Raw genomic sequence first — 24785 nt, forward strand, 5'->3', positions numbered from 1 at the left:
TCCTCTCCAGCACCTGTTGTTTCCTGACTTTTGAATGATCGCTATTCTAACTGGTGTGAGATGGTATCACATTGTGGTTTTGATTTGCATTTCTCTGATGGCCAGTGATGATGAGCATTTTTTCATGTGTTTTTTGGCTGCATAAATGTCTTCTTTTGAGAAGTGTCTGTTCATGTCCTTTGCCCACTTTTTGATGGAGTCGTTTGTTTTTTTCTTGTAAATTTGTTTGAGTTCGTTGTAGATTCTGGATATTAGCCCTTTGTCAGATGAGTAGATTGCAAACATTTTCTCCCATTCTGTAGGTTGTCTGTTCACTCTGATGGTAGTTTCTTTTGCTGTGCAGAAGCTCTTTAGTTTAATTAGATCCCATTTGTCAATTTTGGCTTTTGTTGCCATTGCTTTTGGTGTTTTAGACATGAAGTCCTTGCCCATGTTTAAAAGAAGACATACATGTGACTGACAGTCGTGAGAAAAAAGCTCAACATCACTAATCATTAGAGAAACGCAAATCAAAACCACAATGAGATACCATCTCACACCAGTTAGAATGACCATTATTAAAAAGTCAAAAAATAACATATGCTGGTGAGGTTGTGGAGAAAAAGGAACACTTATACACTGTTTGTGGGGGTGTAAATAGTTCAACCATTGTGAAAAACAGTGTGGCGATTCCTCAGAGACCTAAAGACAGAAATACCATTCAACCCAGCAATCCCATTACTGAGTATATACCCAAAGGAATACAAAGCATTCTATTATGAAGACACATGCATGCACATGTTCATTGCAACACTATTCACAATAGCAAAGACATGGAATCAACCTAAGTGGCCATGAATGATAAACTGGATAAACATGGTACATATACACCATAGAATACTATGCAGCCATAAAAAGAATGAGATCATGTCCTTTGCAGGGACATGGATGGAGCTGGAGGCCATTATCCTTAGCAAACTAACACATGAAGGGGGAGGACGGTGGCTTGCGAGGCTTGTTGCAGACAACTTGGTGGCAATGTCCACGAGCCAGGTGAGTGCGTGGCGGTAGCAGGGCCTCGTGTGTGGCAGGGTGACTTGGGTTTTGGCCTCCCTCCAGTTCTCTGGAAGTGGGCCAGCAACCAGGGCGGGAGCAGCTGCAGAGGCAGAGGCTCCAGTGTGTCTCTCTCTGCCACCCCCTTAGCCTGAGCCAGGGAGGCCAGGCGGTCTGGGTGTCTGGAGGCGGGGTCCACTGCCTGTGAATGGGAATTCTCTTCACCAGGATATGGAGACTGTTCAATCACCAGGAGCACAAAGGTATCATTATTGGGCTGGATAGTGCAGGGAAAACTACCATCCTTTAACAATTTTCTATGAATGAAGTTGTACATACATCTCCTACAACAGGAAGTAATGTAAAAGAGATAGCGATTAATAATACACGTTTCTGGCTGGTAGCTCAAGCCTGTAATCCCAGCACTTTGGGAGGCTGAGGTGGGTGGATCACCTGAGGTCAGGAGTTTGAGACCAGCCCAGCCAACATGGTGAAGCCCCGTCTCTACTAAAAATATAAAAATTAGGTGGGCATGGTGGCACGTACCTGTAATACCAGCTACTCGGGAGGCTGAGACAGGAGAATTGCTTGAACCCAGGAGGCGGAGGTTGCAGTGAGCCGAGATCGTGCCAGTACACTCCAGCCTGGGTGACAAAGCAAGACTCAAATAATAATCATAATAATCATAATAATATACATTTCCTAATGTGGGATATTGGTGGCCAAGAATCTCTTCATTCTTCCTGAAACACTTAGTATACTAACACAGAGTCTGTATAATTGTTGTGAACAGTACAGACAGAGAGAGGATTTCTGTAACTAGAGAACTCTATAAAATGTTAGCACACGAGGACCTAAGAAAAGCTGGATTACTGATTTTTGCTAATAAACAAGATGTTAAAAAATGCATAACTGTAGCAGAAATCTCCGTTTATGAAGCTAACATCTATTAAAGATCACCGGTGGCACGTCCAGGCATGCTATTCTCTAACTGGTGAGGGATTGTGCCAAGGATTTGAATGGCTGATGTCACGACTTAAGATTAGATTATCTCTACTGACCTCTTCTCATAGACTTTGTATAAATGAAGTGCTAAACTTTACCTGAAAGCTGCAGCAATTAAAGATTTAGATATATTTATAATCAACTGATTTAAACTTTTTCTATGAGAAGAAAAATTAAGACCACGTATTTGAAAACAAAGATGAAGTCTCACCTTCCAATCTGCTTTCTCATTAGTTTTTACCAAAGTAAGTTATTAAAGCTGTGAATGACATTTTTCTCATAATGAATCCTCTCAGGACATTGTGTAGCCTCTGGTAAGTACAAAGGGAGAGGAAGACATTTTGAATTTTGAGAGCTTTATTATCAGTATAACCCTCCCTAGTTGAGTGTTATTCTCTTCTTGGTCCGTTAAGTCAAAATACAAATCAGCACAGATACTCAGTTTCCAATATTTTAAAATATAATGTTACTTATGGGAAATATTTTGCATAAGATTGTATATGTATTGTGTATATACCTCAAGTTCAAGTTAATGGCTTTGATTTAAGTTCTAAAGAAAAGCAAATAACACAAATATTAATAATATCCTTAGCTATAATCATAATGAGATAAGTACTGGCATTGGGGTTAGGTGCCATTTTATACTTTCTCCCTGTATTCTCTGCATTGTAGTAACCAACCCTCCAAATCATTGAGCTGCTTGTTAAAAAAAAAAAAATGGCAAAGGAAAAAGCATGATATTGTGTATCTATTTTTTGTTGTTGACCAGTCACACAGATGGAAACATAATTCAACAGAATGTGATAGCAATCAGATTCTTGGCTTAGTATTACTAATGGGCAGGATTGTACAATGAGTAATTATCAGATTATTACTTTCAGTGGTTCTTATGGCATCTAAATTACTGAATAAATTTTTAATCCATTAATCAGTCTATCATAAGTTGTGATTAAAATTATCAAATGAATTATCTGCATTAATTGGAAACTGTTGTGTGAAACATGTCTACTCAGAGAAATAATATTCTATAAATATTATAAAATAATTTAGCTATATTGTTTTTAAGTATTAAATTATATGTCAAGCAGTTAAAGTGAGTTTCAAAGTAAAAGTAAGGTATGTTTTCAGAACAACATTGATAATTCTTTAATTTGCAGAGTTCTTTTTTATTTTAGGACTGAGAATATAGTGTGAGATTTTTTATTTATGTAAAATTTGTTGTATCTTCTGTAATATAAATACATTGTTTGACAATTATAAAATGCAAGCATTTTTTGAATGCTTTTAAGAATTTCTTTTAAAGATTGATTTAGACAGTGTATTATTTGTACTAAGAGGTAACTTGACCCAAAACACCCTTTATGCTTGCTTAGAGCATTTTTTTTTTTTTTTTTTTTTTTTTGAGACGGAGTCTTGCTCCGTTGCCAGGCTGGAGTGCAATGGCATGATCTCGGCTCGCTGCAACCTCTGCCTCTTGGGTTCAAGCAATTCTCCTGCCTCAGCCTCCCGAGTAGCTAGGACTACCAGCACACGTCACCACGCCTGGCTAATTTTTGTATTTTTAGTAGAGACGGGGTTTCGCCACGTTGGCTAGGATGGTCTCTATCTCTTGACCTCGTGATCCACCCGCCTCAGCCTCCCAAAGTGCTGGGATTACAGGCATGAGCCACCACGCCCAGCCTGTATATCTTTCATGGTCTGAAAATCTGAAGGCTAATCCAAACTGATATGTTTTAACATATTTAAGAAAAAAATAACTACTTTTAATATCAGCCTTTTAAATTTCAAGAAGATTTTGCTGAATAATAGTACATACTATAAGTATTGATCAAACTTTGAAAGTTCCTTCCTGTAAAATGTGAAATACTTAATATCTAAATCTAGATCAGGCATAGGAGATCAGTATTTAGCATTGGATGTTTTGTGTTTCATATTTATAATGTTCAAAATGCAAGCATAACATTTTATATTTGTCTACATGGTTTTACAAAAGTAAATCCTAAATTACGTGCCCCCCCCCAAAAAAAAAAACCTAACACAGGAACAGAAAACTAAATACTACATGTTCTCATTTACAAATGGGAACTAAATGACGAGAACACATGGACACATAGAGAGGAATACAACACAGATTGGGGCCTACAGAGGGGTGAAGGGTGGGAGGAGGGAGAGGATCAGGAAATATAACTAATGGGTACTAGGCTTAATACCTGGGTGATGAAATAATCTGTACAGCAAACCCCCATGACACAAGTTTACATATGTAACAAACCTGCACATGTACCCCTGAACTTAAAAGTTAAAAAAAAAGACTGATGATTACCAAGTTGTTAGTGTTCTGAAATTGTGCAATTAATATTCATCCTCAAGAGAATTTTGTGTCTATTCTCGAGCATTTGGCTAATGTTTTATTGATTCTTGGCTGGTAAGGGCTGGGATGGGAAAGGAATCCTAGATTCTTAGAGTTAGATGGCTTCTCAGAGGTATCTGAGCCAATCTACTACTTTGATTTCCCTTTTCATTAAAGCTGCCAAATTGTTAACCAGGTTTTGCTTAAGCACTTCCAGAATAGGTCAGCCTCCCATACCATGAAGTTGCCCAGTCATCTTTGAATTTACTTAGGACGTTATGCCTCTAAAAACAAGTTTTTATCTTTATCTATATACTGCCGCTCTTAAAATTTCTGCCCATTTATGGTAATTCTGATCTCTGGAATCAATAGGAGTCAAGTAAATCCCTCTTTCACAAGGCTGCAATTCATGAGCCCGCTTTTTCCCAAGCTCAGGAAAGTATATCATTAACATTATTATTGCTTCTAGGCAAAGGTGAAGATTCCCAAACAGGCTGATTTCATGGCCATTTTTCCCCAAGTATGTTTTATTTACCTTTTATAATGTTTTATGCTAAAGGATTTTCAAAGATAAAAAAAAATAAATACAATTTAGTTTACTTCCGGTCTTTTGGCTTTCCAAAACAATGGTTGCTACAAGTTTCATTTGATGTCCTCTTTAAGCACAGTAAATCATCTCATTCCTTAAAGAATCTCACTGAGTTTTAGATTATTAGTTTATTGGAGAACAGCTGTGGTCACAACAGAGAGGGTTCTAAGGGTCTGCTATTAAGAATTAAACTATCTAATTGTTGCCAAACAATGGTCTATAAATGAATTTCAGTTTATAATGAAGTTGTTAGCAACTTGGGACAAAATAAGAACCAAGTGGTGAGTTTTTATGAAACTAAATTTATTTAATTTTTAAGTTCCAAGTTTATGTCCTTCCTACATTTTTGTTATTGAAGTTATGAAATGATGTTGATAATTAATGGTTGTTGCTATTTTAAATGTCTTTGTTTTGCAAAAGCAAATGACTATGAAAAAAATGAGCAACTCTATTTTGGTGCCCTGATCTTTTTCTTTTTGAAATATTACTGTTCCTGAAATCCGTAAGTATGTGAATCACTGGCTTAGATGCTCTTTGTCTCCTCCCAGGGTTAACATTCTATAGTCTATGAATTGTGGTTTAATCAGACTTGGACATGAAACCCCTATGGAAACCAGGTGCTACAGGAACTGAAGTTTGGAATTCTACAAGAAACTGGCTGCCTTTTCCCTCTGGTCCACTGTTGAATCAGTACTTCCAGATGGTGGCAAGGAAATGTGGCTGCCAGTAGTAACCCAGCTCTGGAGGGAGACTGAATGCTATCCCTGATGCTCAGTCCTGCTTTTTTTGTTTGTTTTTTTTAGACTGGATCTCAGTCTGTCATCCAGGCGGGAGTGCAGATCTCAGTCTGTCATCCAGGCAGTGGTGCAATCATAACTCATTGCAGCCTCAAACTCCTGGGCTCATGCAATTCACCCACCTCAGCCTCCTGAGTAGCTAGGCCTACAGGGCATATACCAGCATGCCTGGCAATTTTTTTTTTTTTGTAGACACTGGGCCTTGTTATGTTGCTCAGGCTGGTCATGAACCCCTGGCTTCCAGCAATCCTCCCACCTCAGCTTTCCAGAGTGCTGGGATTATAGATGAGCCACTGTGTCTGGCCTCAGTTCTCTTTTAATAGCCTTCAGAACATTTCTAAAAGCTTTTGCACGGAAAAACTACATGATTGAACCAAAAACGTAGATTTTCACAATTCCCCTCAACCGTTGCAAAGTTTTTGGTTCAAACAGAGCAGCAGGAACTTTCAGGTTGAAGTTATGAAAGTGGTTTCAGTTAATAGTGAATTGCAATTCTTCTACAATGATGGATGTTTTTAGAAATAGGACTGAACTCTGTTGTGACAATAAAGGGATCATTTAAGAAAAGCTTATCAAAACTATCTTCAGGGGTGCTTCATTTTATTTCCATTTTAGTCCCTATATCATTTCAGTCCCTTAAGCACTGAGTCTGGCTGCTTTAGAATTGAAACAGATGGACTTGAGGATTTCTGTATCTAATTTTACAGTAGCATATCTCTCGATTATTGACACATTAAAGGCAATATATTTCTAGTTTAGAAATCTGATGCTAATTGGCTTTGGAATATTTTATTTAAAAACATTTTCCAAATGGGGCTGTGAATTGTTCAGTTTCTTTATTCAGGATTAAAAAAAACATTAATTCTGCCAGGAAAAGATTGTCCAGTGGGGCAGAAACATTAGAGCCTTGGAGTTTACCTGTCAATCTTGTATTTTCATGTCCTTTGTCTAGAAACAAGCCTACAAGCTAATTGACTTCTGTTTCTTTCCTTTTGGCCTCTCATTTTTCTGAACATAAAGACTCAAATTAAAACAAAGATAAAATTCCAGGGGAAGCTGGCATTGATCAAGGTTTGAATTGAATTAAATTAAGTGCTTTTTATTGAACTCAGCAGTATTAGTTATTAAAACCAGAAGGCTTTACCCTTGCTAGTGTAAAAAAAGAAAACAATGACTCATGCTGGGGCACAGATTTTATTGAGAAGTTAAAGCACTCGTTTTCTCTTATTCCATTAAAACTTTTGCAGATAAACACATGTAAACAAGATCAGGAGATGGAAAGCAGTGAGGAGTCAGTCCTTCTGGGCTCTGGTGCTCTATGGGTTCTAGCTTTCAGTTGCAAGAACTTAGGGAAAAAATCTTATCTCGGAAGAAAGCAAGAAGTCATACTAGGATTTTCTCTTTTGGACTGCATAAGTCAGTTGAATTGCCAAAGTGCTTCTCTTTTTCTTGAGTGACTTGGAATTATGCATACAGGGCATGGGGAGAGGGCGGCAGCATCATGTAGCATAAAAAGCATTAGCCAGGAAGTTGGACTCTGAATCTCAGCTTTAGGTCCACTGCTTACAGACTGGTTGGACCTGAGTAAGAAACTTAACCTCACTGCTCCTGCTTTCTCAGATGTGAAATAAGGGGCTAGACTCTAAAGGCCCTACTCTCATTTTGTCATCTATTTCTGTTTTGTGTTATGACTGTAGGAGACTATCATGACCTTTAGTAAATATGGCAATTAACTCAGACTGGATTCAGAAAACTATGGCCTCCAGACAAAATCTGGCCTGCCATCTCTTATTTATATATATTTTAATTAACTAAAGTCCAGATTGATGTCAGGAAGATGGCAGAATATGACTTTCCAGTGATCGTCCTCTGCAAAAACATCACTTTGAACAACTATTCATGCATGAAAATTCCTTTACATCAGCAACAGAAGCCAGATGAGAGATTTCAGCACTTAAGTATAGCACATAAATAAGAAAGGACACATTGAAGAGGGTAGGAAAGACAGTTTTACGTCACCTGCATCTCTCCTCCTTCAACTCCAGTCAGCACAATGTGGAGATAGATACTCTCTCCTTGGGGTAGGGAGAGGGAAGTGAGCATCGGATGCTGCCTGGGACCCCAACACTAGCCCTGCCCCAGTAAAACCCAGTGCCACACAAGCCCTCACAGCCCCAGACTCCAGGCTGGTATGTGTGGACTGAATGTCTAGGCTCATCTTGGTGTCAGACCAGATCCTGAAGCTCTACACTCCAGGTCTACCTGGAGGACTTGTTCTATGTGCTACCCTACACCAGGTTAATCCCCACAGCGCTAGGCTCCAGGCCACCCCCAGCAGTGAGCTAGTATCTATAATCCCAGGCTTCAGGCCTGCCCTAGCACCAGACTGGCCCCTGAAGCCCTGGTCTTCAGGCCAATACCTGTGGACACAGCCTCCAGGCTGGCTTCTGCAGAAACAGGCTCCAGGCCCACCTAGCCCCAGGCCAGCCCTGGAAGCCCCAGGCTCCATACTAGTACCTGTAAATTGAGCTTCCAAGCCCACCCTAGCACAAAACAGAATCCTGCAGCCCTTGGCTCCAGGCCTGCTTTGCACGCTAGGACTTGGGGCTGCCCCAATACCAGGCCTAACCCAGCAGCCCCAGGCCTGAGACAGGTACCAGCACTGAGCTGGCCTTAATGGCCCTGGGTTTCAAGCATGACATAGCACCAGGCCAACTTCTACAGACTTGGGCTGTAGGTTCAGCCCTGCACGAGGCCATCCCCTGAAGTCCTAGTCATCAAGCTGGTACCTATAGATCAAACCACCAAGCTGGACATCACAGATGTAGGTTCTAGGCCCACCCAGTGCCAGGCCAGCTTCTGAGACCCCAGGCTTTAGTTCTGCCCTAGATTTTGGAGCCTGGAGCCATAATGGCCCATGACTGCCAAAGCCAGGATGGTTGCAGGCCCTTTTCAGGCTTTAATCTCACTCTAGCACCAGCTCATAGCCTCTGGCATCAGATACAAGGCAAGCTCCTGTGGACATAGGCTCTGGGCCTGCTCAGTGCCAGACTTGTCCCTATGGTGCCATTCTCCAGGGCAGTCCTTGTGGCCACAAGGTCCAACAGATCCAGGGTCCAGGCCTGCTCCAACAGACGCTGGTTCTAGACTGCTCCCCGTGGATCAAGACTCTAGGACCACCTTACAGATCCAGAACCCAGGCTCACCCTTGTGTCCCGTACCCACTCTAGTTCCAAGCCAGCCCCTGTGGACTCAGTTCCCAAGACCATCCCAGCACCTGGCTGACCCCTGCAGGCTCGGGCTCAGAGACCACCCTGGTGCCAGATCAGTTCATGTGGATACAGGCTTCAGGGAAGCCCCTGGAAAAATAGTTTCTAGGCCTACCCTCTGTGACCTAGGCTCCAGGTCTCATCCTGAGGAACCAGTCAACATGTCCACGCTGGTGTGTTTAGGCCCTAGCCTTAACCCTATGGAACCAGGTTCCAAGCCCACCTGCCTGCTGACCCAGTTATGAGGCTACCTGTCTAAAGACTCCAGCAGTAAACCTACCTATGGACAACTTACTCAGAATGCCAGTCAACTTACTCAGAATCTCTGGATGGACTGAAAAGGAAGGGCTCTCCCATACAAAGCCAGTCAGCAAAAACTAGAGTGAATTCCAACTTCTTTCCATGTGCAGGCTTCAATGTAAGATAAGAGGAAACATGACAAACCAAGGAGATATAACACTACCGAAAGTACAATAATCTCCCAGTAGCTACCCCTCAAAGAAATAGAGATTATGAACTGCCTAAAAAATAGTTCAAGATGATTGTCTTAAGGAAGCCAGCAAAATTAAAGAAAATACAGAAAAAAATTGTATGAAATTGGGAAAATAGTAAACTACAAAAGTGAGAAATTTAACAGAGAGATTGAAATTGTTTTTAAAAGTCAAACAGAAATTCTGGAGCTGAAAGACACAATGAATGAAGTGAAAAATACAATAGAAAGCATCAGTAGCAGAATTGATCAAGCAGAAGAATGAATCTGTGAACTTGAAGACAGATTATTTGAAAATATATAGTTGAATGATAAAAATTAAAAAGAAAAGGAGTGAAGAACACTTACAGAATTTATGGGACAATGTAAAAAGAGCAAATGTCTGAGTTATAGGATTTCAAGGAGAAAAGAAAGACAAATGGGGTAAAAAGCTTACTGAAAGAAATAGTAACAGAAAACTTTTCAAATCTGGGAAAACACATAAAGATCCAGAGATCTAGGTAAAAGAAGGTCAAAGGTATTCAATCAAATTCAGTTCACACAAGATTATGCCAAGACATATTATAATAAAACTGTTAAAAATCAAAGACAAAGAGAAGATCCTGAAAGCAGCAAGGAAAAAGAAGCAGATCACATATAAGGGAGTTCCAGTAAGGCTATCAGTGGTCTTCTGAGCAGAAACTTTACAGGCAGGAGATAGTGGAATGATATATTCAAAGTGCTAAAGGAAAAAAGAAACCCTGCCAGCCAAGAGTACTGTATTCAGCAAAGCTGTCCTTCAGAAATGAAGGCAACATAAAGACTTTCTCAGACAAATAAAAGCTGAGGGAGTTCATCACCACCAGACCTGTCTTATACAACATACTAAAGGTAGTTCTTCAAGTTGAAAGGAAAGCACACTATTAGTGATACAAAAACTTATGAAGGTATAAAACTCATTAGTAAAAGTAAGTACACAGTCAAATTTAGAATTCTCTAATACTATAAAGGTAATACGTAAATCACATATCTTTAGTATGAAGGTTAAAAGACAAAACTATTAAAAAGATTAATAGCTACAAAAATTTATTAAGGAATACACACTATAACAAGATGTAAACAGTGACATCAAAAACATAAAATATTGGAGGAGGAATGAAAGTGTTTGGTTTTTTTTAATGCTATCAAATCTTTGGGTTAACATAGCCTGTTATAACTATAAGGTTTTATGTAAGCCTCAATGTAACCACAAAGCAAAAACCTATAATCGGTACACTGAAGATCAGAAGTAGGACATTAAAGCATACTTCTAGAGAAAAATCACTTAACTGCAAAGGAAGACAGCAAGAGAGAAAGAAAAGAGGTTCTACAAACAAAACAAAACAAAAGAAAACAATAATGACAGTAATAAGCCCTTACATATTAATAATTACCTTGAATGTAAGCAGATTGAATTCTCCTATTAAAAGACATAGAGGGGCTGAATGGATTAAAAAAAAAGCTGGGCCAACTATGTGCTGTGTTCAAGAGACTTATTTCAACTTTAAGGGCACACAGGCTGAAAGTGAAGTGATGGAAAAAGATATTCCATTCAAATGGAAACAAACAAATGAAAAAGAGCAGGGTAACTATACTTATATCAAATAAAATAGTTTTGAGAAAACTGAATTTCCACATGCACTAGAATGAAATTAAAACCTTGTCTCACAGCATATACAAAAATCAACTCAAAATGGATAAAAGACTTAAATTTAGAATCTGAAACTTTACAGTCACTGGAGAAAAATCTAGGGAAAAATTGCTACGACCTCAAAAGCATAGGCAAAAAGAGGAAGAATAGACAAATGGGATTATATAAAACTAAAAAGTTTCTGCACAGCTAAAAAAAGAACCTATAGGATGGGAGAAAATATTTGCAAACCGTCCATCTGATAAAGGGTTCATATCCAAAATGTGTAAGGAACTCAATAGCAAGAAGAGAACCTGATTAATAAATGGGCAAAGGACCTGAATAGATATATCTCAAAAGAAGCTATAAAAATGGCCAACAGGCATACAAAAATGTGCTTAACCATCAGAGAAATGCAAATTAACACCACAGTGAGATATCTCCTCACACCTATTAGAATTGCTATTATCAAAAAGACCAAAGATAACTTGTTGGTAAGGATGTGGAGTCAAGGGAACCCTTGCATGCTGTTGGTGGGTATGTGTACAATTATTATGAAAAATAGAATGCACATTCCTCAAAAAACTGAAGATAGCACTATCGTTTGATGCAGCAGTCTCATTAATGGGTATTCAAGGGAAATGAATTCAGTATATTGAAGACATTCTGCACTCAAATGTTCATTGCAGCATTATTCATAATAGCCATATATGGAATCAATCTAAGTGTCCACAAGCAAATGAATTGATAAAGAAAATGTGGCATATATACACAATGGAATACTATTCAGCTTTAAAAAAGGAGGAAATCGTGTCATTTGTGACAACATGGATGAACATGGAGGACATTATATTAAGTGAAATAAAGAGGCAAAGAAAGATAAATACTGCATAGTATATATGTGGAATCTAAACAATTGTACTCAGAGAAGTAGAGGGTAGAATGGTGGTTACCAGGGGATAGGGAGGGTGGGGAGATGTTGGTCAAAGAATACAAAATTTCAGTTAGATAAGAGATATATGTACAAAGGATCTGTTGTACAACATGGATAACTGTAGGTAATAACAATGTATTCAATAGATTTTAAGTGTTCTCATCACAAAAAAAGATAGGTATGTGAGGTAATACCTATGTTAATAGCTCAGTTGATCCATTCCATCATGTATACATATTTCAAAACATTTTGTATATGTATTTTGTAATTTTTATTTTTCTATTAAATAAAAATATAAAATACTTTTTGATCTGAAAAAATTAATCAAAGCCCATATTTTATAGATATTTACCTAGTTTTTACATGTGTTCATTTTCTGTTCAGGATCTCATCCAGATTTAGTCATCATGTCTCTTTAGGCTCCTCTTGCCTAACAGTTCCTCAGACTTTTCTTGTTTTTGATGATGTTGACAGTTTTGAGGAATATTGGTCAGGTATTTTATCAGGTGTCTGTATGAGATTGGTCTGCTATTTTTCTTACAATTTAAACTGAGGTTATAGATTTGGTTATAAGTCACTATCAATGTGACTTATCACTGTTCATGTTGGCCTTTATCACCTGGCTGGGGTAGTGTTTGTCAGGTTTCTCCAATGTAAAGTTACTTACCCTTCCTCGGTATCCATACCGTAGTTTTTGGAAGGAAGTCACTACTATGTGCAGCCCACAGTTAAAGAGTGGAGAGTTATGCTCCATCTCCATGAGGATGGAGTATCTACATCAATTATTTGTATTCTGCATGAGATATTTGTCTTTTCTCCCCATTTATTTATCCATTGCTTATTAATAGTGAATACGGGTGTTTATTTTATATTTTGGGTTATAATATTACTTTGTTTCATTGTTCAAATTGTTCTAGATTTGGCTATGTGGAGCTCTTTCAGTTGGCTCCCATGTCTCTTTGACGTACCTCCTCATTGCAGATTTTTGTTGATGAGTAGTTGCTTTTGCCATCTGTGTTTGTAAATAAAGTTTTATTGGAACACAGCCACAGTTATTATCTTATATATTCTTTATGGATACTTTTGCACTACAGTGGCAGAGTTAATTCACTGCCACAGAGACCATATTGCCTGTAAAGCCTGAACTAATTACAGTCTGACCTGTTACAGAAAAAAAAAATTTACTGACTCTTGATCAGAACATTCTCTATGATTTTTAGTAATGTACTGTAGCTTGATGGATTATAATTTCCAGGATTTTAAGATTCAAATTTATGTCATATTTTTTACTCATAACATTATCTTTACCCTAAAGTATAATCATCAATGGTGTGTACCATCAACAAGCCTTTACTGAACATTCATGGGTTTGTGTGGCTATGTTCCTTTGGCCATTACAGTTTCCTTGCCTGGACACTTGACTAGTTACGAAGTATCTTTTCTGTCAGTAGTTTTTTTGGTGAAAGAAAAAATTTAAAGATAAGATCTATTTTGTGTTTATTCTTTTTACTAACCTGGACTAAAGTAATTTATGTAATCATGGCCTGAGTTATTTAAATGGCTGTGTGCTTGAGAAATTTCTTGTTGGTAGCACTAGGAATACCTCATGGAAGCAGATAAGTAGAGAATTTCGTTACAGTGAAGAATGTTGACTAGAGTTTTGCACATGTCCATCAAGCTTATTTTATTGGTAAATTCAGTCAAACTAGAACCAAAGGTTCCAGGAATGAAGTATGAGTGCATTAGCCTACTTCTCTTAAGTGTTCTCTAAGCTATATGCTGTGACCTATAGTGAGAGAAAATAAATCGTAAGGCTTCATAGTGGTTTAATAAGTGTAAACATCTGGATTTAAATATAAATCTTATATCAATATGGTTTTCACACTTCAACATCATCATCATTTACTAACTTACCAAATTAGTAAAGTTGTCAATAGAGGGTGATTAGAGAAATGAGGTTGTTTGTTTCAGATAATAAACATATTAAAATCCCAAAGAAACAATATTAGTTTTATAAATTCAAATTACAGTTCAACTATTTAATAACACAGATAGGAATGGGGTGGACAAGTCTAATACTCATATGCTTTCTTTGGTGTATTGAGACCAATATCCTATATAACACCGTGCACGCAGGGGACAGGACAGGATTTGACCCACGGTATAGCTTAATTCAGGTTGTAGCATAGTGATGCTTTAAAATAGAATTTTACGGGGTGGAGCCAAGATGGCCGAATAGGAACAGCTCCGGTCTACAGCTCCCAGCATGAGCGGCACAGAAGACAGGTGATTTCTGCATTTCCATTTGAGGTACCAGGTTCATCTCACTAGGGAGTGCCAAACAGTGGGTGCAGGACAGTCGGTGCAGCGCACTGCATGAGCCGAAGCAGGGCGAGGCATTGCCTCACTTGGGAAGTGCAAGGGGTCAGGGAGTTCCATTTCCTACTCAAAGAAAGGGGTAACAGATGGCACCTGGAAAATCGGGTCAGTCCCACCCTAATACTGTGCTTTTCCAACGGGCTTGGAAAACGGCACACCAGGAGATTGTGTCCCGCACCTGGCTCGGAGGGTCCTATGCCCATGGAATCTCACTGATTGCTAGCACAGCAGTCTGAGATCAAACTGCAAGGCGGCAGCGAGGCTCAGGGAGGGGCGCCCGCCATTGCCCAGCTTGCTTAGGTAAACAAAGCAGCCAGGAAGCTCGAACTGGGTGGAGCCCACCACAGCTCAAGGAGGCCTGCCTGCCTCTGTAGGCTCCACCTCTGGGGGCAGGGCACAGACAAACAAAAATTCAGCAGGAACCTCTGCAGTCTTAAATGTCCCTGTCTGACAGCTTTGAAGAGAGTAGTGGTTCTCCCAGCACGCAGCTGGAGATCTCAGAACAGACAGACTGCCTCCTAAAGTGGGTCCCTGACCCCCAAGCAGCCTAACTGGGAGGTACCCCCCAGTAGGGACAGACTGACACCTCACTCAGCCAGGTACTCCTCTGAGACAAAACTTCCAGAGGAACTATCACACAGCTGAATTTGTGGTCTCACGAAAATCCACTGTTCTGCAGCCACTGCTACTGACACTCAGCTAAACCGGGTCTGGAGTGGACCTCTAGCAAACTCCAACAGACCTGCAGCTGAGGGTCCTGTATGGTAGAAGGAAAACTAACAAACAGAAAGGACATCCACACCAAAAACCCATCTGTACATCACCATCATCAAAGACCAAAAGTAGATAAAACCACAAAGATGGGGAAAAAACAGAGCAGAAAAACTGGAAACTCTAAAAAGCAGAGCACCTCTCCTCCTCCAAAGGAACGCAGTTCCTCACCAGCAACGGAACAAAGCTGGATGGAGAATGACTTTGACGAGTTGAGAGAAGAAGGCTTCAGACGATCAAACTACACCAAGCTACAGGAGGAAATTCAAAACAATAGCAAAGAAGTTAAAAACTTTGAAAAAAAATTAGACGAATGGATAACTAGAATAACCAATGGACAGAAGGGCTTAAAGGAGCTGAAGGAGCTGAAAGCCAAGTTTTGAGAACTATGCAAAGATTACAGAAGCCTCGGGAGCCGATGCGTTCAACTGGAAGAAAGGGTATCAGTGATGGAAGATGAAATGAATGAAATGAAGCGAGAAGGGAAGTTTAGAGAAAAAAGAATAAAAAGAAATGAACAAAGCCTCCAAGAAATTTGGGACTATGTGAAAAGACCAAACCTACGTCTGATTGGTGTACCTGAAAATGACAGGGAGAATGGAACCAAGTTGGAAAACACTCTGCAAGATATCATCCAGGAGAACTTCCCCAATCTAGCAAGGCAGGCCAACATTCAGATTCAGGAAATACAGAGAACACCACAAAGATACTCCTCGAGAAGAGCAACTCCAAGACACATAATTGTCAGATTCACCAAAGTTGAAATGAAGGAAAAAATGTTAAGGGCAGCCAGAGAGAAAGGTCGGGTTACCCACAAAGGGTAGCCCATCAGACTAACAGCTGATCTCTCGGCAGAAACTCTACAAGCCAGAAGAGAGTAGGGGCCGATATTCGACATTCTTAAAGAAAAGAATTTTCAACCCAGAATTTTATATCCAGCCAAACTAAGCTTCATAAGTGAAGGAGAAATAAAATACTTTACAGACAAGCAAATGCAGAGTGATTTTGTCACCACCAGGCCTGCCCTACAAGAGCTCCTGAAGGAAGCACTAAACGTGGAAAGGAGCAACCGGTACCAGCCACTGCAAAAACATGCCAAATTGTAAAGACCATCAAGGCTAGGAAGAAACTGCATCAACTAACAAGCAAAATAACCAACTAACATCATAATGACAGGATCAAATTCACACATAACAATATTAACTTTAAATATAAATGGGCTAAATGCTCCAATTAAAAGACACAGACTGGCAAACTGGATAAGGAGTCAAGACCCATCAGTGTGCTGTATTCAGGAAACCCATGTCATGTGCAGAGACATACATAGACTCAAAATAAAGGGATGGAGGAAGATCTATCAAGCAAATGGAAAACAAAAAAAGGCAAGGGTTGCAATCCCAGTCTCTGATAAAATAGACTTTAAACCAACAAAGATCAAAAGAGACAAAGAAGGCCATTGCATAATAGTAAAGGGATCAATTCAACAAGAAGAGCTAACTATCCTAAATATATATGCACCCAACACAGGAGCACCCAGATTCATAAAGCAAGTCCTGAGTGACCCACAAAGGGACTTAAACTCCCACACAATAATAATGGGAGATTTTAACACCCCACTGTGAACATTAGACAGATCAACGAGACAGAAAGTTAACAAGGATATCCAAGAATTGAACTCAGCTCTACACAAAGTGGACCTAATAGACATCTGCAGAACTCTCCACCCCAAATCAACAGAATATACATTTTTCTCAGCACCACACCACACCTATTCCAAAATTGACCACATAGTTGGAAGTAAAGCGCTACTCAGCAAATGTAAAAGAACAGAAATTATAACAAGCTGTCTCTCAGACCACAGTGCAATCAAACTAGAACTCAGGATTAAGAAACTCACTCAAAACCGCTCAACTACATGGAAACTGAACAACCTGCTCCTGAATGACTACTGGGTACATTATGAAATGAAGGCAGAAATAAAGATATCCTTTGAAACCAACGAGAACAAAGACACAACATACCAGAATGTCTGGGACACATTCAAAACAGTGTGTAGAGGGAAATTTATAGCACTAAATGCCCACAAGAGAAAGCAGGAAAGATCCAAAATTGACACCCTAATATCACAATTAAAAGAACTAGAAAAGCAAGAGCAAACACATTCAAAAGCTAGCAGAAGGCTAGAAATAACTAAAATCAGAGCAGAACTGAAGGAAATAGAGACACAAAAAACCCTTCAAAAAATTAATGAATCTAGGAGCTGGTTTTTTGAAAAGATCAACAAAATTGATAGACCACTAGTGAGACTAATAAAGAAGAAAAGAAAGAAGAATCAAATAGATGCAATAAAAAATGGAAAAGGGGATATCACCACCGATCCCACAGAAATACAATCTACCATCAGAGAATACTACAAACACCTCTATGCAAATAAACTAGAAAATCTAGAAGAAATTGATAAATTCCTTGACAAATACACCTTCCCAAGACTAAACCAGGAAGAAGTTGAATCTCTGAATAGACCAATAACAGGCTCTGAAACTGTGGCAATAATCAATAGCTTACCAACCAAAAAGAGTCCAGGACCTGATGGATTCACAGCCGAATTCTACCAGAGGTACAAAGAGGAACTGGTACCATTCCTTCTGAAACTATTCCAATCGATAGAAAAAGAGGGAATCCACCCTAACACATTTTATGAGGCCAGCATCTTCCTGATACCAAAGCCTGGCAGAGACATAACCAAAAAAGAGAATTTCAGACCAATATCCTTGATGAACATTGATGCAAGAATCCTCAATAAAATACTCACAAACCGAATCCAGCAGCACATCAAAAAGCTTATACACCATGATCAAGTGGGCTTCATCCCTGGGATGCAAGGCTGGTTCAACATACGCAAATCAATAAATGTAATCCAGCATATAAACAAAACCAAAGACAAAAACCACATGATTATCTCAATAGATGCAGAAAAGGCTTTTGACAAAATTCAACAACGCTTCATGCTAAAAACTCTCAATAAATTAGGTATTGATGGGATGTATCTCAAAATCATAAGAGCTATCTATGACAAACCCACAGCCAATATCATACTGAATGGGCAAAAACTGGAAGCATTCCCTTTGAAAACTGGCGCAAGACAGTGATGCCCTCTCTCACCACTCCTAGTCAACATAGTGTTGGAAGTTCTGGCCAGGGCAATCAGGCAGGAGAAGGAAATTAAGGGTATTCAATTAGGAAAAGAGGAAGTCAAATTGTCCCTGTTTGCAGACGACATGATTGTATATCTAGAAAACCCCATCGTCTCAGCCCAAAATCTCCTCAAGCTGATAAGCAACTTCAGCAAAGTCTCAGGATACAAAATCAAGTGCAAAAATCACAAGCATTCTTATACACCAATAACAGACAAACAGAGAGCCAAATCATGAGTGAACTCCCATTCACAATTGCTTCAAAGAGAATAAAATACCTAAGAATCCAACTTACAAGGGATATGAAGGACCTCTTCAAGGAGAACTACAAACCACTGCTCAATGAAATGAAAGAGGATACAAACAAATGGAAGAACATTCCATGCTCATGGGTTGGAAGAATCAATATCGTGAAAATGGCCATACTGCCCAAGGTAATTTATAGATTCAATGCCATCCCCATCAAGCTACCAATGACTTTCTTCACAGAATTGGAAAAAGCTACTTTAAAGTTTATATGGAACCAAAAAAGAGCCCGCATTGCCAAGTCAATCCTAAGCCAAAAGAACAAAGCTAGAGGCATCACACTACCTGACTTCAAACTATACTACAAGGCTACAGTAACCAAAGCAGCATGGTACTGGTACCAAAACAGAGACATAGATCAATGAAACAGAACAGAGACCTCAGAAATAATGCCGCATATCTACCACTATCTGATCTTTGACAAACCTGATAAAAACAAGCAATTGGGACAGGATTCCCTATTTAATAAATGGTGCTGGGAAAACTGGCTAGCCATATGTAGAAAGCTGATACTGGATCCCTTCCTTACACCTTATACAAAAATTAATTCAAGATGGATTAAAGACTTACATGTTAGACCTAAAACCATAAAAACCCTAGAAGAAAGCCTAGGCAATACCATTCAGGACATAGGCATGGGCAAGGACTTCATGTCTAAAACACCAAAAGCAATGGCAACAAAAGCCAAAATTGACAAGTGGGATCTAATTAAACTAAAGAGCTTCTGCACAGCAAAAGAAACTACCATCAGAGTGAACAGGCAACCTACAGAATGGGAGAAAATTTTTGCAACCTACTCATCTGACAAAGGGCTAATATCCAGAATCTACAATGAACTCCAACAAATTTACAAGAAAAAAAAAAACAACCCCATCAAAAAGTGGGCAAAGGACATGAACAGACACTTTTCAAAAGAAGACATTTATGCAGCCAAAAAACACATGAAAAAATGCTCATCATCACTGGCCATCAGAGAAATGCAAATCAAAACCACAATGAGATACCATCTCATGCCAGTTAGAATGGCCATCATTAAGAAGTCAGGAAACAACAGGTGCTGGAGAGGATGTGGAGAAATAGGAACACTTTTACACTGTTGGTGGGACTGTAAACTAGTTCAACCATGGTGGAAGTCAGTGTGGCGATTCCTCAGGGATCTAGAACTAGAAATACTATTTGACCCAACCATCCCATTACTGGATATATACCCAAAGGACTATAAATCATGCTGCTATAAAGACACATGCACACGTATGTTTATTGCGGCACTATTCACAATAGCAAAGAGTTGGAACCAACCCAAATGTCCAGCAACGATAGACTGGATTAAGAAAATGTGGCACATATACACCATGGAATACTATGCAGCCATAAAAAATGATGAGTTCATGTCCTTTGTAGGGACATGGATGAAACTGGAAAACATCATTCTCAGTAAACTATCGCAAGGAGAAAAAACCAAACACTGCATGTTCTCACTCATAGATGGGAATTGAACAATGAGAACTCACGGACACAGGAAGGGGAACATCTGGGTACTGTTGTGGGTTGGGGGGAGCGGAGAGGGACAGCATTAGGAGATATACCTAATGCTAAATGACGAGTTAATGGGTGCAGCAAACCAACACGGCACATGGATACATATGTAACAAACCTGCACATTGTGCACATGTACCCTAAAACCTAAAGTATAATAATAAAAAAAATAAAAAAATAAAATGAAATAAAATAGAATTTTACTATAAAAATAAAAATTAAAATAATGGACTGAAAAATTTAAAGTTCTCCTAGAGACATTAAGCTTAGCATATAATATAAAATCCTCTTTTTTTCTTCTTCTACTGCCAATCTTTTCAAATAAGTAATGTCTTACATCCTCCATTTGCAATTCACAGTCTCCTTAGCTCTCAGAAATCTGCATTTTTCCGAATTACTTGCCTGATCCTGAGCTCTTGAAGGTCACCATGACCTCCTAATTGTCAAATCAAATAGTCTTTTCCCAGCCTTAGTGTCTTTGATTTGCATGCAACATTCGATACTGTTTTGCACCTGAGTGTATGCTTTGTTTTGTTCTTGCACCCTGTTCTTAGCCATTATCTCTTGTCACTCTATGCAATTTTTCTTGGTGATTTTGTTTCCACTTTGGTTCCACCACTGTAAAGATGATGGACAAATCTAAATTTCCAGGCTGATCTTTCTCCTGGGTAATTGTGTCCACAAAACATTTTCATGAGGCACCTTGAGTTGTCTCAAATTTAGTGTTCCATAATCTTAACCTGTTATTTTTCTTTCTTAAATTTCGTTCCATTCTTCTAAATTTCTTACTTCTGTTAATGATCCCACTATCATCAAAGTTGTCTGGATCTGACATTTGAGTGACATTTAATACACACTTTCTCTTGTTTTCCATAGCCAGTAAGTTAACAAGTTCTAATGACTCTCTCCTCACACTGCCTTTTTTCCCCCCTGCTCTGCCTTTTTATAAATGTTATACTTACTAAGTAGTGTCTACTGCATGCCAAGGATTGTTTTTATTTTTATTTTTCTCTCTATTCTGTCCCAGTTTACCATTTCACATCTGCACTGCTAAAACAAACACCTCAGACTGGTTTCTCTATTCTTTCTCCATTAATTCATCTATCATACTCCAAATACCAGATGATATTTCTTAAAAGTGAATTCAAAAATGTCATTCAAAGAACTATAGTGGCTCCCCATTATCAAGAAAATAAGGCAACACTGTTAAGCTTAATGGTAAAATCTTTCCATGATTTTGTCCAGGCCTATCTTTGGAGTGTTAGTTCCCTCTTCTTTTCTATATAACCTTTCCTTTAAAGCAAGCTTCCTCATAGCCCATTTAACTGATCTTTTGTTTGGGCTTTTCTACTTGAAAATCATAATAGAGTCTAGTCTGCCTACCTAAAATGCTTTTCCTGTTCCTCTCCGCAGAATATCCTTCAATTCCCAGCTCACATCTCACTTCCAATGAGATTACTTCATTACAGACTGGCAACATAAAAAAGCAGCGTGGTGCATGGAAAGGAAAACAAGAGATTTGAACTCAGAGGACTTACTTCTAGTCTGCATATGAATGACTTTGGATAAATCACTTTTGCCTGGCCAACCATTGTTTCCTCACCTATAAAAATAAGAGTATACAATTACTTTCACAAGGATGTTGGGAAGATTAAATAAATAGGCACACGTAAGCTCTTCAGGCACCTGAAAATTGCCCACAAATGTTTGTTGCATCTGAGTTTCCAAAATCAAATTGCAATAGCATTGTTTGCAAAACTCGTATTTCCTCCATATATTTATTGCCCATTATGATGAGTTAGCTCCTTGTGATCTTTTTCTCTCTTTACACACACACACACACACACACGCACATACATACACACACACACACACACACACACACACACACACACACACACACACACACAGAGTCTATACCACTTAGCAGTGTGCTTTGGGCCAGTAACTGATACATTATTTCATTTGATGGCATTAGTGTTTTAGTGCAATAATTTCTCTCCTTTTCTACAAACCTCAGTCATTCTAAGAAACCCCTCTCCTCATACGTACAAACCCACATACTTGGATCCAAGCAATAATAGATAAATGTAATTCCAGCCTTATATGGAATTCCATCTCTAACTTGGCTTACCCTTTGGGCAGAATTGAAGGGGCATAATAACATGTCCTTTGATAAGGTTGGAGTCTCATTAGTATCCTTTGGGATCCAGGAGGTGTCTCTACAGCCTCATATGCCTTGTGAAAGAGTAGAGTATACCTTTTGCATGGGTAGACCTTTTATTTTAGTACAGAACTCTGGGTACTTGGTTATCTTTACCTGGCTTTTTAAATAGTGAATACATGAGTATAAAGGGGGAGGCATGGAAATTCAAGATACAAATTCTTATGTAATCCTGAGAGTGATGGGGGGGTTGCTGGAGGACTGAGTGATCTGGTTCACTTCCAGTGTTTGGAAAAAATGATTTGAGGTCTAGCATCCAGCAAAGTTTGTAACTAAATGAAGGAGAATCTACGTTTCCAGGGAGCTGAAGCCAAGGCATGATGATTATTTACAGGCATGTTGATGCCCTTCTTACAAGAAGCCTTCTTAGGCAGATACTACCAGCCAAAATCACATGAAGAAATCCGTGGTCTTCTTAATCTCTTCTACATCTAGAATTCTCCTCTAGGCTTAATGAAACTAGTTGAGCTTTCATCAGGAAGATACTTTAAGGCTATCACAGGAAAAAACACTGAAAATTTTCTTCTTTAATTTGGCAAAACAAAATGAAACAAAAGTTTTTAAAAACTATCTAAAAGAGTATTTGCATGATAATGTATTTGCCTGTAGTCCCTTAACCCAAATCACAACTTTCTCTTTTCTATTTGCCTGTGATGAAATATCCACCTAAGTGTTGGCTTGAGCTTCTGACATGAAGATAAAGACCTTTTCAAATTTCAGCAAAGCTAAACTTGTATGTAGCGTAGTACCTGGAATGGAGACTTAAGGAAGGAATGTTTTGGGCATGGCTAGTGGGAGCATTTTTCCTGTTGTATTAGAAATGCCACCAATGGAAGGAAAGGGTCACTGTGCTGTGGGACATGCCTTCTGTGAGATGAGGCTCTGACCACTAATGACACTTGTGCTTTTCATTACGACAGATGTATTAACCACATGGTGCTGGCCATGCCCCAGCCCAAGCCGTTGTAGCTTTCTGCTTCTGCAACCTTCCTCGTCTTCACTTTGGTTGGCTGTAGAATTCTTTACTTCCTGTCCTAAACTTTTGTGAGGTGTCATGGCTGTTAAACAGCTGCCATGTTGCAGGCCAGATGTGGCCGCACTTTAGTGTGCATGAAATGTTCTTCCTATAAAATATTAGATAGTTTAAAAATCTGTTTTGAAGGTTTGTAAAACACTTAGGATTCCTTCAGATAAGAGGGCTATTTGTATATTCTTAAATTGTGTGTGAAAATGTGCCAAAGTATAAAATACAAATGCTGGAAATACTGCAGTCCATTCAGTCTCCTGTTTATGATAAGTTGCTATTTTGAAGGGAATAAGTGTATATAATCCAGTTAGACTTTCAAAATCTGTAACAAGCCTTCTAATCAAAGGCCTCTAAGATGTAGTCATTGCATTGAGTGTGGAGTAGAAAGGTCTGTTTTGGCCGGGCTCAGTGGCTCAAGCCTGTAATCCCAGCACTTTGGGAGTCTGAGGCAGGTGGATCACGAGGTCAGGAGTTCAAGACCAGCCTGGCCAATATGGTGAAACCCCGTCTCTATTAAAAATAGAAAAAAAAATTAGCCGGGCATGGTGGTGTGTGCCTGTAGTCCCAGCTACTTGGGAGGCTGAGGCAGAAGAATCGCTTGAACCCAGGAGGCGGAGGTTGCAGTGAGCTGGAGGTTGCAGTGAGCCGAGATTGCTCCCCTGCACTCCAGCCTGGGAGACAGAGTGAGACTCTGTCTCAAAAAAAAAAAAAAAAAAAAAAAAAAAGAAAAAAAGAAAGTCTGTATTGACTAAAGTAAGGACTTTAGGGACAGGAAATAAAAAGGAATAAATACATACTTAAATTATTAAAAATGTTTTTATTGAGATATAACTTACACACAGTGAAGTGTAAAGGTCCTAAGTGATCAGTTTTCACAGATGCATTCTCTTGTGTTACCCCAACACTATCAGCACCCAGTACGTTTTCATCATTCCCAGAGAGTTTCCTTATGCTCCTTCCCAGTCAGCACTTACTTAGTCCCAATTCTAAGCAACCACTCATCTGATTTCTATCACTATAGATTATGTTAGACTATTGTAGAGCTTCATATATATAGAATCATGTAGCATGTACTTTTTTGCATCTGGCTTCTTTCACTTGGCATAACGTTTTTGATATTCACTCATGTTGTTGTTCATATAAATGCTTCATCCCTTTTTTTGTTGCTGAGTACTGTTCCATTAAATGAATATACCACAGTTTATCCATTAACCTTTTGGTGGATGTCTGAATT

General features: G+C 39.0%; 1 protein-coding gene and 1 pseudogene across 4 annotated transcripts in view; both read left to right on the forward strand.

Moving 5' to 3' along the window:
* The window catches only part of HPSE2 (heparanase 2 (inactive)), a 778921-nt gene that overhangs the window by 218188 nt on the left and 535948 nt on the right, over positions 1–24785 (forward strand). The window lies entirely within an intron of this gene.
* Positions 1241–2139, forward strand: LOC105739483 (annotated as a pseudogene).

This window comes from Nomascus leucogenys, chromosome 3 (genome assembly GCF_006542625.1).
Source record: "Nomascus leucogenys isolate Asia chromosome 3, Asia_NLE_v1, whole genome shotgun sequence".
In the NCBI taxonomy this organism is placed as follows: Eukaryota; Metazoa; Chordata; class Mammalia; order Primates; family Hylobatidae; genus Nomascus; species Nomascus leucogenys.